General features: G+C 39.8%; 1 pseudogene; it reads right to left on the bottom strand.

Annotated features, from left to right (window-relative positions):
• Nucleotides 1–7330: 7330 nt before the first annotated feature.
• Nucleotides 7331–7631, bottom strand: LOC109267407 (small nuclear ribonucleoprotein F-like; annotated as a pseudogene).
• Nucleotides 7632–14335: the final 6704 nt, after the last annotated feature.

The raw sequence follows: 14335 nt of genomic DNA, 5'->3' as shown, positions 1-14335 counted from the left end.
TCTTGCCCAGATCACAAATGTCCCCCTTGTCCTTGAATGCAATGGACACCTTTCAGTCTAAATTTCCCTTGACCTCTTGGCCATTTTTGGTGTTGTTGACCTCCTTGGGATCTCTCTGGGATGGGGTGGAAGCTGGCAGGTTGAGGAGGCAGTTCTCCGTGACGTGAGGGAGATTAGAAGAGGTAAAAGGTGTGCAAAGGAAGTGGGAATGAAGGGGATATAAAGATACAGAGTCACAGGGCACACATCACCCCTTCGCCAGAATGCCCACTTTGATCCTAGAAACACTACTCAGCGCCCTGTGCTGTTTGTTACAGGAAGAAAGAATCACAAGTGGTTTTGTAACACCTACTTTTTTTCTTTCTCCTTAAAATACACCCAATTGAGTAAAGATAAGATGACAGTTTCCAGGCAACACACACAAATAATGGCATCATCCTTCTCTTTGAATTTCTGGTAAGTTTATCAAGCATAATACGCTATATTATAAGCAAACTCTTTTTAGCTGCCGAAACTAGTCAGGTTAGCTATCATTTTTGTGTTCCCCTCCTCTTCTCTCCAGCCACATATCCTTCTTCCACATCAACCCACTACCAGCTTCATCAAATTCTATAAATATAACTTCTTGATTTATAGACTGTGCCTTCATCCTTTCCAATATGTTTGTTTCTACCATGATACTCTAGCCATGACTTCTATCCAAGTAGCTTTCTGAGGTGCCTAGAATGGCAGTCAGGGATTTGTTTTCTTTACAGTTTGCTTTTTTAATTTCCTATACAGAGCTTTCAGCATGTAGATATAAGAGGCCATAAATGGTGTACTTCATGGTGGTGTTCTTTGCAATCTCCTTCTCATTTCCTCCTAAGCACTTAGGTAGCCATTTTGTGGCTGTGCCTTTTTTGTGTAATGCTTATCATTGAGCAGCTCTCTCTGCTAGGAAACACTTCTTACAGACACAGTGGTGTCTAAAGTTTTGGTTGAATCTCAAACCTCTCCCTACCTCTAGTGACTTTCATTCTTCCTTCCTGGGTCTGCCTTGTGCTGCTACTCAAGACCACCTGTGTGTTCATCTAGAGTGCTGTCTGATTGTTTAGATTGTTCTACTGATGGGTCACACAATAGTGTGTAAGGTGAGTGAAGACTGATGTCATGTCTTCATTTAGGGAAGGCCACCTCAAAGCACTCCCTCTTTGTTGTTACAATAAAGGAATTTTTTTTTTACTCTGATTAAAATTTAAAAAAAATCCAAAGACTTTACAATGGCTTATAAGGCCATTATCCTGTTAACCCTGCACACACCTCCTGCTACTCTCCCCTTTCACTGTTCTCCAGCCACACAGCCTTCCTCATGTCCCCAAATAATCCTGAGACTCTCCTGCCTAAGGACCTTTGCTCTCCATCCCCTTGCCTGACTGCTCTTCCTCCTCAGTTCCTACTGGGCTTACTCATCTCCACCAAGTCTGCTCAAATGTGATCCAAGTCTGCACAACCTGCACACTCTGTCTCAGAACTCCCAATGGCCCGAATTCTTGCTCTGTTCTTTTGTCCATAGCAAATGATATAATTTACTTATTTGGTAAGGTTATTGCTTATTGTATGTCTGCCAAGTGCCTTTCCGAGAGGGCAGTGACATCTGTATCTTCATGCTCTATATAGTGCATATCCCAAGTGCTGAGAAAATGTCAGGTACATAGTAGGTACTCACTTTTTTTCATTATTATGTGAATAAGTTAATGAGAGGGAATATTAATGAAGTTAATGGTTGTCTTTTCTTTTTCTGACAAGTGTCTCCAGCTCTGTCTAGTATCTTCATGCTTGTTCACAGCTCAGAGGAAAATTAGTGCTTGGAAAATGATTAGAGTTTCAATTGCCAGAAACTATAATTTTGACAAAGGATTGTGTGGTGGGGCGGGTCTGAAAAGGAGGAGTGAGTGGCACCACAGGTGAAAAAATGAGTTGGAGGGATATAGATTCAGGAGGTAGCTGTAAAGGGCAAAGCAGCAGAACTGTGCACAGATCCACTAGAATGGCGGACAAAGGGGAGGGAGCAAACCAAAATGAACTCAGTTTCTTGTTTGGAAGCATCCCAGGCAAGGAAGTTTGAGGCTGCTGCATTTGCTCGGAGTTGTAATACTGTTATGACAGGAGTGCAGACCTCAATCATGCTAGCAGAGCTAGAGCAAGAAGGCCAAGAGACCGTGTCAGAGAACAGGTCCAGAGAACAGCTGACTCACAAAGATAAGAACATAAGAGAAACATATTTGTGATTGTCACACCATGTTTCCTCCTGGAGGTGAGTGAGTTATGGTATTAACAATGAACTCATCTAAGAGTTGTCCTCACTCCTTCCACCCTCTGGGCTAGAACTCATCACTCTCAACTTCCCAGAACTGGGAAAGAGAGCTTTACTGAACAGTGAATTCAGCCAACAATTCTGGAGCAGCTTCTCTGCGCCAGGCCTGTGCTGAGTCGTGTGAGATACGAGAGGGCAATCAATGTGGTCACTGCCCTCAAGATACTTCTCATTGAGGGAGAAGACCAGTGTGTGTACAGATAATATAATGGCCACTGACAATGGTAATAAAAAGCCTTTAATCTGACTGTTGGGAGGTTTTTTCTATTTGGAAAAATCAGGGAAGCTTTGGTAGAGAAGGTGGAGGCTAAACTCAAATAGGAGAATAGGTGGGACCTTGTGGGCGATGGGCAGCACATTTTCAGCAGAAGGGACCAAAAGGGAAAAGACATAATTTTGGAATGGGAAAGTATGGACATGGCAGATTTTTATTCAATAAAGTACATATGTACTCCAGAAGCAGTAGCAGACAATAAGGATAGAGAGGAAAGGAGCATTCAAACTGGAGAGGAACCCTGGCAGCAGTGACAAGTCATTGTATATTTTTGAGCAAGTGTCTAGATGGATCAGAGTGGAGTTTTCCCTTATATGTTGAGAAGTGGAGACTAAAAGGAATCCCTTGGGAAAGAGCCCACTGAGTCCTGAATCATTATCAGGACTGAATCATTATCATGATAGACATGGGACATCAGAAGGTAAAATAGAATACTGTATTACAGAAGTGAGAAGGCTGTTCCCTGTGCTCCAAGTTCTGGATCACTACATCCAGGCCTTTCTCTGGACCTTCCTCAGGCAGGAGGCCACAGGAACTAGGGCTGAAGAAAGCATACCCAGGCCCAGGAGAAATAGCAGTCATCTATCTGAAATTCATGTTTCCTGAATAGATTTTTTACCTCACATTGTTTCTGCCAGCTTGCCAATTTCTTTTTCTGGTTTTACATTAAGTCAAATTTTTTTTTAATACAACCTTTAAAAGGAAACATAATAGACATACCAAGTGAAAAATATGCAGAAGGGAGCTGTAAATCCTATTTCTAAAAGTAGTAAGATAGAATAATCACATCCATTTGAGAATCATGGTCACAAAGGCATCATCTAATGTCTGATTAGATAGTCTTCTTCAAGAAATAAATATAGATGTTGACAATTTTGTTGCTTTCTGTGCATGCCATCATAGGCCTGACTTCTTCAGAGGTTACAGGGCATGAGTAGAGAAATTGCTCTAAAAATAATCCTCTGTCATTTTTCAATTTCTAAATAAAATTGGTTACTTGGCTCAGAGAGTGCTGCACAAGAGATAAATCATTTTTAAGAAACATTGAACTGCTATTAAATTTTTTTCTTTACGTGGTAGACATTCTCACGTTAAAAATAAATACGTACTTTACAAATTAAAGCATAGCAGGAGCATTTGTTCTATCAGAGTTGACAAGAAAACATGTTTAAAGGAGTATACCATCTGCTTCTCTGCCTTATGTTGACACGTTCCTGTTCCTTCGTATGTACCTACATGCCTCGATGTACATCATGTATTAATAACAGACAGTGTGACAGATGCTCCCATTTTGCTGCTTTTGGAAAAAATGTAGCAGATTGTATTCAGATATTCCATGATTATATTGTCTCATTTTGAACAATCACTGTAGACTTAGGCTGTTCTATAAGTAGCCAAAGCTAAGCACCGACCCATGTCTTTTCACCTTACCTGGGAACACTGGCTGTGGAGCTGTATTTTAAAACCATGGAGGTTTTGTTAGTCCATTCGGGATGCTATAACAGGATACATTTGAGTGAGTGGCTTGTAAGCAACAGAAACTTATCTTTCACTGTTCTGGAGGCTGGGAAATCCAAGATCAGGGCGCTAGCAGATTCTGTATCTGGTGAGAGTCCACTTCCTGGTTCATGGACTGCTATTTTCTTTCTGTGTCCTCACATGGTGGAAGGGGAAAGAGAGCTCTGTGGGTTTTTGTATTTTTTTCCCATAAGGACACTAATCCCATTCATCAGGCCACAACCTCATGAACTCCAGAATTCCCAAAGGCTCCACCTACAAATACCATCCCACTAGGGATTAGGATTCAACATAAATTTTGTGGGGACACCTCATTCAGTCTATAGCAAATGTATACCAGCCTTGTCTGGCCTCCTGAGACATCTTTGTCTCTCTTCTGCAGAAGGCCTTAACAGGAATTTTGGGTTTTAAAATTTTTACATATTTTGATTAACTGCCGTATGTCCAGAAATACTTCATTCTTAATTTTAAATACTGTGTATATGCTTAACACCCCCCTCCCTCCCCACACACACACCATGATGAGGTTGCATTTTTCCTTAAAGATATTTAGCTAAAGTCCATAGGGCCATCCCAGTACTTGAGGTAAAATCCAATTGGAGTTTGCCTTCAATGTCCACATTTGTTTCAGTAATACGACTCAGTTCTCCTCACACACATCTTTGTCTTTTCACAATACGTTTTTGGAGTGTTGCTACTTAGTTAAAAAGCAATGCTTAATAAGCTTTACTGGTTTAATACAATTCCTACATAGAAGCTCAGTATGTGTCTGTTGGTGAGAATCTATAGTTGGTTTGACAACTCTGCCCCTCCACAATGTGTGGATATTTTATAATGTGTTATTGGATTCCAGCTTATTTTGCAGCATAAATGCATTTATTTGCTTACATTAAGTGTTCTCTGTTTACATGCAATCAAAGTTTTATTTTCCTTTTAGTGTAAACACTTTTGATGAATGCAATGTATCCTTCAGTTAAATGTGACATTTCCCTGCTTCCCTTCCAGCTTGTCTGACCTTTTACATAGCCACTGAATACTGCTCTGCTGTAGGACATGAACAGCCCTTCCCATGGCATGATGAATCTAATCAAAGGTGTGTCCTTAGGGAACATGGAAATATTGATGCTGATGTTCCAGGAGGAACAGGGTGGTTCAGGAAGCTGAAAGGAAGCAGGAATCAGAGAGCACAGACCATTCTCAGGTGTGTGTGTACTAGGAATATTACCTGAGTAACTTACAGCCCGAGTCCAACAAACATGGCCTTCACATTTTAAACACTCTTTACCCTTCTGGGTGATGTGCAGAAGAGTCCAGAAGCTGCCATAAAGAAAAAGGGAACTGCTAGGGAGCTCCCTCTCTTCCCTCCCTCTAGCCACACACACACACACACACACACACACACACACACACACACACACACACACTAAAATGGTTAATAGAAAAGACAGGTGAAAATTGGTCCTGTGTTGTTCCTAGGAACAAGTTAGTATCAAAGTAGGGAAGTGCAAAGAGACCAATTTTAGCATTATAATAATGGTATTTAATTTGTACGTAGATTTTCTCACTAATGCATAAATGGGCTTGGGAACTCTACGGTACTGATGTTTCCACAGGAACCGCTATGTTCTTCTCTATTGGAGGATAAAATTGACTGAGATCAGTGGTTCTTAGAGCTGGCTATACAGAACTGAAGATTTCTGAGCCCTGTATCAGACTTACTAACCGGAATAACCAAGGGAAGGTCTTAAATATATGTCCTTTTATAAACGCCCCAGGTGGCTCAGATGTGTAACCCGCATTGGAAAGCACTTGTAACATAGAACTCTCAGATGCCATTCCAAACTGAATTTCTATTCACATATCCACAATGATTGCAACTGCAGTAACAATCATAAAAATAATACCTTTGTCATCAGATATCTGATACTCTTTCTATGCCCAAGCATTACTTTTCTCCATCTTGGCTTTACTTTCAGCCAAGATCTCTCCAAGGGATGATAAACCGACACATGGTTCCTAGCCAGGGTTCCTTCCAAGTAATATTCATTTGCCAAAATCTTATATTTCCCACAATATGAATAGAGGCATGAAACTAAACAGGATTTTTTTTTAAGAATTATGTGCTGATAACCTGAGAATAGTGCAGGACAAAATAAGTTTGGGTAGACACAAAGACAAACACTTTGTCACTGAGTCATCGCACCTGGAATATTCTACTGTGGATAGATGCAAACATTCCTCTCCAGGAATCTCTTGAAATCATGTGGGGTCCTACATGTCCAAGAGGACTGAGTCCTGTCTACAGGTCAGAGATTCTTGCCATCCTAAATTTTGTATTAACTTTCAACCCCCAAATGAATCTACAATTCCAACAACTTTTTAAGGGTCTAGCTTCAGTGTCTACCTGTGAGAGGGTATGTCTGTACCTGATAGCATGGGTTGTAATAGTGGCCCCAAGTCCTGACTCCAGTTTTCACAAGGAGCCTTTGTTTTCATTGTTTTTCTTTGAAAATGGCACAGGAAGGTGATTGGACTTTTGTAGTTTTTTGTTCATTCTTTTGTTTATTAGTTAACTTCCCTCTACAGAATGAGAGAATTAAATTTGTTTGATTGGTTCAAGGATGTATCTCCAATACCTATAACTTTTGTTGAATGAATAAATAAAATAATTGTTTTGACAGCTGGAAACAGAAGGGAGATCAGTGGCCAAATTGTGGATGCTTCTTACCTTCTCTGTAGAGACTTTGCATGCACTTGGTCCACCTGACCAAACACAAGGTCTCTTCCCTTCTGGGGAGAGAAACTCCAGACAGGCTACTCCCAGAATGATGAATACCAAAGAGAGTTTGTGGTCTGCAAGCTGTGCTTGCCTTGGAAAGAGGTCATTTGGTTGAGGTCATTAGTTTCATCAAACTAAGTCATGGACCACTGAATACCATCCTGCCAGGAAGCTGGAAAGGTATGAGTGGTATGCAAAGCGTGAAGGGCTGTTCACTGCATAGAATATCTAGGTGCTTCATGGAAATGCCCAAGAAGCTCCACGTTGTGAAATCAGCGAATTGAAGATAGATGTTTAGTGAGCTGGAGTCAGTGGAAAGTAATTTCCCAGGTCAACCAATTAGAGGCCTTTTCAATCTCCTCCTCCTTTGGCTTTCTTATTTATGTTTATTGTCTACAAAAAGATGCTATTCTCTCATTTCCCCATCTTCTTCAATACCCGTGATATAAAGGACATTATTACATCTTATTAAAACTTCACCCAATGTTCAGACAATGCTCTATCTAAGCATTCTTCTGTGTTTGCAAGCTGCATGTTCATATAGTCATCTATAGATAACAGGTAGCCTTTGTACTCCATTCCTCACTTGAGTTTCTCCATTACTGGCTCCCCTTTAATCCACTGAGAAAAGGCCTGGGATTGAGGGGCAAATTCACAGTGACTACATACAAATGCTGTGGGCCACTGGCCACCAACCCAGCTGCCATTCATCCCTCATAACTGGAACAGCTATGGCTGGATTCAAATCCTCCTTTTGCCTTCCCATTTATCTGTATTAGTAACATTTTCTTCTTTGGACACATCAATGTTGCAAATGAAAAATATTTCACTGCTTTTTCCTATAAAATTCCAATTTTTTAAAACTACCTTGCCATTTCTAAGATGGTATTTGACAGAGAACGCCCTGTCATCACAGGGATCAGTTGCAAGAGTGATCTAGGTGGGGGCCTGAGAGCCAGGAAGGGAGAGTTTGGAGACACCATTCCACAGGTAACCTGTCTTCCCTGGGAGCTACCAAATGGCCTTCACTGCACCAGCTCAGATATTTTTGGATCCAACATTCTGTAATTCACACTTAAACAAGAGACAATGGAATGAACATCTTGAAGGTTTTAAAGAAGAATTTCTTTTGCCACCTACCATCTAAACATGACAGACCAAATCTTCTGAAGAGTTTTCGACACCCACAGCCTGGCAACTCAGAGTAGGAAAAAAACTCATACACAATATACACTTTGAAAAGTATTTTTAGTTCCTTCCATGAAGTGACATTTGATTTTACTCTACTTAAAAACATTTAACTGTCAGCAATGGCTCATGTCTGCTAAATTCTGTAATTCCTGTGAACAACTTGCTTAGTTCTTCCAGACAATGGACAGCTTCATCCTAATTTGTTTGCCCAAGTTGTGGCAATTTGGTGTGGTTGCGAAACAATGGAAGTTTACCAAGGGAAGTGGTAGCATCTGCTCTCCGAGGACAAACAAGAGTCCAAGTCCTAATCTAGAATGGGATACATTTAGATCTACCCAAGTTGGTACATATGAGATATATTAGTGTCTTTGGGGGAAAAGTGGCAGATCCAAAGTGGGTAATTTGAGAGCAGTTTTAAAAATGGATTACTTAACAATGGTGTGGCAGAATTTGGGGAGCTAGTGAGGAAATTCCCAGGGCTAGAGACAGCAGGGAGTCACCACCCCTAGGCCTTAGACGGATGGAAGAGTTTAGAAGCTCAGAAAGAGTAGCAATATAAAAAGAACTTCCTAGTCCAGACCTCACTCTCTTGCCCATCTTCCAGTTTCCTGCAACTGCCTCTCATTGGCCAAACCTGTCAGAAGTCAGATGACAAAGGGGCACATTGATTTGGCTTCCTGCAGTGGGATGGAGAAGGGTAGACAATGGATTCCAGGGCAAATAGAAGATGTGCAGTAGATGGAGATTTAGGGAGACAAGGGTAATCAACTGAATGCTCTTATTCATCCCTTTGTCCATTCTTTGATTCATCAAACATATATTTGTTAAACACCGCCTATACTTGAAAGCACCTTGGAGAATATGGGTGAAGGATGATGAGTGATCTCTCAAAGAGCTTTTATTTTTTTATTGAATGTGGAAACAAGGCATAGCCATATGAAATATTCTAAAACAAAACTTCACCGTGAATAGTGGTAGGGCAGAGAGTATCCAAGACGGGGAGTCAGTGTGGGCCCTGAGAGAAGGTAGGCTCAAGGGAAGCATAAGAGGATTTTAACAGGGCTTTGTGGGACTCAAGGGAGAGTCCTAAAGTCATTAGTCTCCACCTCAGTACCTCTGTGGAGTGATGGACTGGCCTAGGGATTTCTCAGTGAATTCTAGGACTATACAAAAATTAAATATATATACCATTTTTTATTGAGTCCTTATAATGTGTTATGCATTTCACATATAATATCTCATGGAAGCCTTACAATGAGATTGCTGAAATGGATCTTATTTTCCATATTTTATGTAGGAGAATAAATTAAACTTCAAGAGGTAGAGTGACTTATCTAAGGCCAGACATCTGGTGGTAGAGGAACTGGGATTCAAAGCCAGGTATCTCTGACATAAAATGCCAAGCTGCTAACCTCTTTAAATCATAAGGACAATAAAGGACTCAGCAGTGGTACTTGTCTTGGGAGTAAACATTCTCCTGGTAACACCCCAGTGCATTCTCAGAAAACTGGTAGCTAGAACTTTCCCCCTATTTTAAGAAGCTGCTTGACTTGTATAATAGGTTATGTTTACACATAGGCACAGCTTGGCCTCTGAATGGACGTGCTATTGAATCCTTCCTATGGACTTCTCATTATGCTTGGAATTAATTCTATCCACTATATAGACAAACGATCTGGCCTCTCCTACCTCTGATTTTATCTCTTACAACCCACCACTGTCTCACTCTGCTCTAGCCACACTGGCTTTCTTTCTGATATGAACAAATCATGCTTCTCTCACCATAGGTTATTTGCCCTAGGTGTTCTCTCTGTCCAGAGTCCTCTCCCCACAAATCTTCACAAACTGGCTCCTTTTGTTATTTACTCTCAACAGAAATGTCAGAGATTCCTTTTCTGGCCATGTCCCATAATGCCCTCCTACTCAATCTCTAGAACATCATCTTGTTTTATAATCGCTGTAACACTCATCACTATGTAATATTTCTTGTTGGTCCATTTACTCTGTCCACAGGAGGGTTGGAAATTCAGTGCCTTATGCAATGCTAGACAACCCTGTGTCTTAGATATAGTGCCTGGATCCTTAAATGTTTGCAAATGAATGAATAAACTCAATGAGATGAATCCTGGTTCAAAAAGAAAAGTAGTAACAGGATGGTATATTTACTCATTATTTAATATCACCTGCCTTTTAGGTATTATTTCTACTTCTAATTTAAGATGAGAAAAGTGACATTTAGAGATTCCCAAGGTCAGGCCAGAAACAGAGCAGGACTACAACATACCCTTTTGATTCCAACTCTATTGACCTTTCAAAGCCACTATTGTGTTTGTATGAGTTATGGCCCCAAATTGGTCTTAAGTGAGGCAAACTCTGATTTTTTTCTCTCATGTGTTAGTATAGAAGTGATTGTCTCTGCCAGATGGAAGATGTCATCTCTGGCTCCAGCCTGGCTGTTCCATTTATTGCTATTTCCTTGCCAGAATAAAGGGGGAAAGCAGGAGGGGAGGGCCACAGCTTCCTTGTGAAGACTTGAACTGGAAGTTGTACTCATAACCTTCACCAGGGCTACAAGGAAAGCTGGTAGATGTAACAGCTGGTTTGGAGATTGTGTGCCCAATTAAAACTTGGCAAATTCTATTAATAAAAGGAAGAAAGGGAGACTGGATGTGGAGGACAGTAGGCAAACTTTTAGGCCTTATAATAACTATGTTAGATAGCCACCTGTACTATCTTCATTTTACATATGGAGAAACTGGGGCTCAAAGAGATTAAAGATCATACCATTAGTCAGGAAAAGGGAAGAACCCATGACAAGATTCCATTTTACTCTCCCATTTCATCATTATCATCTCTCTCTCTCTCTTTCTCTCTCTGACCCACTCCCCCAACACACACACACTATACCACACCACACCACACCACGGCTCAGTGTTCTGTGTTTAGATGGCATTTACTTCATTTTCATCCTTGGAATGTAATTCAGCCTTGATCTGTTGGAGATAATTCAACAACCAAGGACAAGGGAGGAAGGAAATGAGTAGAGGTGAGAGTAAAGGGTCTGGCTAGACCCAGTCTAACCCTCTCTGCAGTAGAGCTTGCCTTCTCCTAGGTACATTTGGTTCTTGGGGAAGCTGTCTCTGGGGACAGTGTGTCTTGATAAGTCAGGACCTGGATCTTGGATAGAGGGTCTTTGTAAATAATGGGCCAGGAGTCCCTGACTCCCAAGCAATAAGAATAAACGGGCCATTAGTAGGTACAGTAGGCACATGTCCTTGTGTACTGGGATAAACCTTGTTTATAGCTATGTCCCAGTGTACTTATTACAAGTGCCCCCCTCAGAAGTGCCCTAATTTTGATGATAAATTTTATGGTCCCCATACCAATACCCAATGTTACCATTGGTACCCAGCCTTCAAAATATTGGGGCAAAAACTATAAAGATGCTGGACAGCTAACTAAGCAGAAGAGGTGCCTAAATATGAGTCCCTGAATTTGATTGCCATTGTAAAGTCCCAGTAAGAAACTGATTAACAGTTCAAATTAACAGTAATTCCATTCTGCTGGATAAGCCCAAATAATCTAATTATAAAGGTTAATTGTATAATTCATTCTTAGATTACCAAAGGGAGTAAAATGTCTTGGAGGGTGTTTTATGCTGCAGAATCATTAATGATTAAAATTTCTGGGAACAGAAGCATGTATAGTTACAAATAATTCAAGCCACATAAGACTTTATAGAATTCTATCTTTAAGAGGCATTCAATAAATAACCCAGAATTCATCTATTTCATGTCTATGCCCTTTGGTTTCAATGACATTCTCATTTCTCAAAACAATATTGAGTTACACTGCACATGGACTTTCAGAAAAGTTCTTCCCAGTTAATCAAAATTTACTCAGTTTGAGGCACAACAATTTTATTGCCCAGAGGTCATCACTGACACTCCATATCTATGAAGTTGGTTGAAAAATCCTAGACAGAGATTTGCAAAATGACAGTCCTCGAGTAACTTTGTGATTTGGAATCAGAAAAATGAAATTAAAGATCAACACATAAAAGAAGTTTCTGCCTCTTGAAGTTGGAATGAAGTAAAGGACAGATTCGTTATCTAAGAATAATGGGTGAAACTAAAAAAACAGCAATCTAAAGTGAACTCACTTAAAACAGGAAACAAAATTTTACAACCAATGAAAAGAAAAAAGTTTCACAGGATTTAATAAAATTAAAACCTGCAGATTTTGGTGTAACTCTCCAACAAAACTGAACCTCAGCATATACCATATTTCATTTGATGTTTAAATGATTATAAAGAGGATCACATAACAAAAACATGTAAGGTCTTCATTGGTCTCCTCAGGCAATTCTCTTAAACATGTTCATATCCACATATTCCATTTTGGAGTGCTGAGCTGGACTGCCTCTCTGTCCTTTTCTCCTCTCCGCTGTCAATAAGTCTAAGACAGTACCTCATTTATCAGAGGATTAGCATGTGTGATTCTAAGCACTTTCCTAACATCACTTCCATCAACCTCATGAAATCCAAAATCTTTTTCAAGATTTGCCTTTTCACTTTGTAATCAATGTGCATTGTACTAACAGTGTGTTGTTGGATATTCTAAACAATAAATAATCCTGCAGTCAGATTAAAAAAAAACATTGATGTAATTAGTGGGAATCAACACTAAATTGAGCAGGATATTTGTTTTTTGGTGTTTTGTTTGTTTGTTTGTTTTTTAGAGAGAGAGCATGAACAGCAGAGGGAGAGAAAGAATTGTAAGCAGGCTCCACACCCAGCATGGAGCCCTACACGGGTATTGATCTCACCACCCTGAGATCGTGCTCTGAGCCATAATTAAGAGTCAGATGATTAACCAAGTGAACCACCCAGGCACCCCATGGAGCAGGATATGTGAATGGGGAATAACTTTATGACTGTTTGGTCTATTAGACAATATATTCCTTTGAAGGCCCCCATGCCAATTTTATAGCAGCTGGGCCTTAGATAATAATCTCCGGGGTAGACAGGACTCCCCTGTACTTTAGGCTTGAGCTCCAACTCCATCAACTTGTTCTATGGTCTTGAGCAAGTCACTTCATCTCAATAATCTTACAAGCCAAATAAACCCAGATTCTTTCTCTGGGATCTAAGAAGTTGTGCATATATGTTTTAATGTACATGTTCTCAAGGAGGGTGCTCGTATGTTTCTTCCAATTCTCATAAGAATCTAAACTACCAATCATGGAGCACCTCACATGATTTCTAAAATTGCTTTTCAGCTTTCATATTCTCTGATTTCTGATTTTCCTTGGGTAAAACTATCTGTATGGAATGAATGTAGAAGATTGGGCTAGGCCAGGTGGGACGGAAATCTGTAAGCTGTTACCTGTAATTAGTGCTGAAATGTAGGTAGGTAATCCATCAATTCTAACCAATGATCTACCTCCTAGTAACCTGAAGCTTCTTTTGAAAAACTGAATTAAAGATTTTCAAGCCTGTTGTTTTAGAGAAGGCAGAATGCTATATTTAGCGATTTGTGTGCAAATCGTTAAAGAAATACTGGGCACTCAACTGAATAAATCTACTTTGAAGGATTTGAAATATCACTAAATAGTTACCATCCTATATTAGTAATTAATTATGACTAAGATCATTGCAAATATAAGAACTAGAAAGATAGAAAATGACACATACTATCTGATGTGGGCAGAGCAAGTAGAGTTTCTGAAAGGAGTAGTAAGTGGGCTGTTAATATAGCTGTTCCAAATCTTGACATCATCATAACTATAATTTGATTAAATACTAAATGCTAAATTTATCTTCTAAACTTTAAAGAGACCTCAAAATGATATTCTTGTAATTGCAAATATAAAAGAAAACTAGGGAAATTGCTTTGGGGACATAATTCCACTTTCAAGGCTCTTTAAAAATCTTCTTGGTTGGATTAAAAAAAATCTGAGTCTCATTTATTTATCTATTCATCAGGAATTCTGTATGGGGAAATCGGGCATGACACTATTGCAGTAGTGTGTAGGCCTAAACTCATGAAATCTTGAACAATATTCAAGAGTGGAAAATAGCCTATATTTTTTTTATGTAGCATTCACAGGAAAATAGAGCCTAGCCCTCTGTCAACATGGGGCTGTAGAAATGTATGGAGAAATTCAAAGCAGTTGTAGAGACTTTTCATTCAAATATAATCAGAAACTAGAACACAA

Source organism: Panthera pardus, unplaced genomic scaffold (genome assembly GCF_024362965.1).
Source record: "Panthera pardus isolate Hobbes unplaced genomic scaffold, ASM2436296v1 HiC_scaffold_2, whole genome shotgun sequence".
NCBI lineage: Eukaryota > Metazoa > Chordata > Mammalia > Carnivora > Felidae > Panthera > Panthera pardus.
This window is presented reverse-complemented; position numbering and strand designations above follow the sequence as displayed.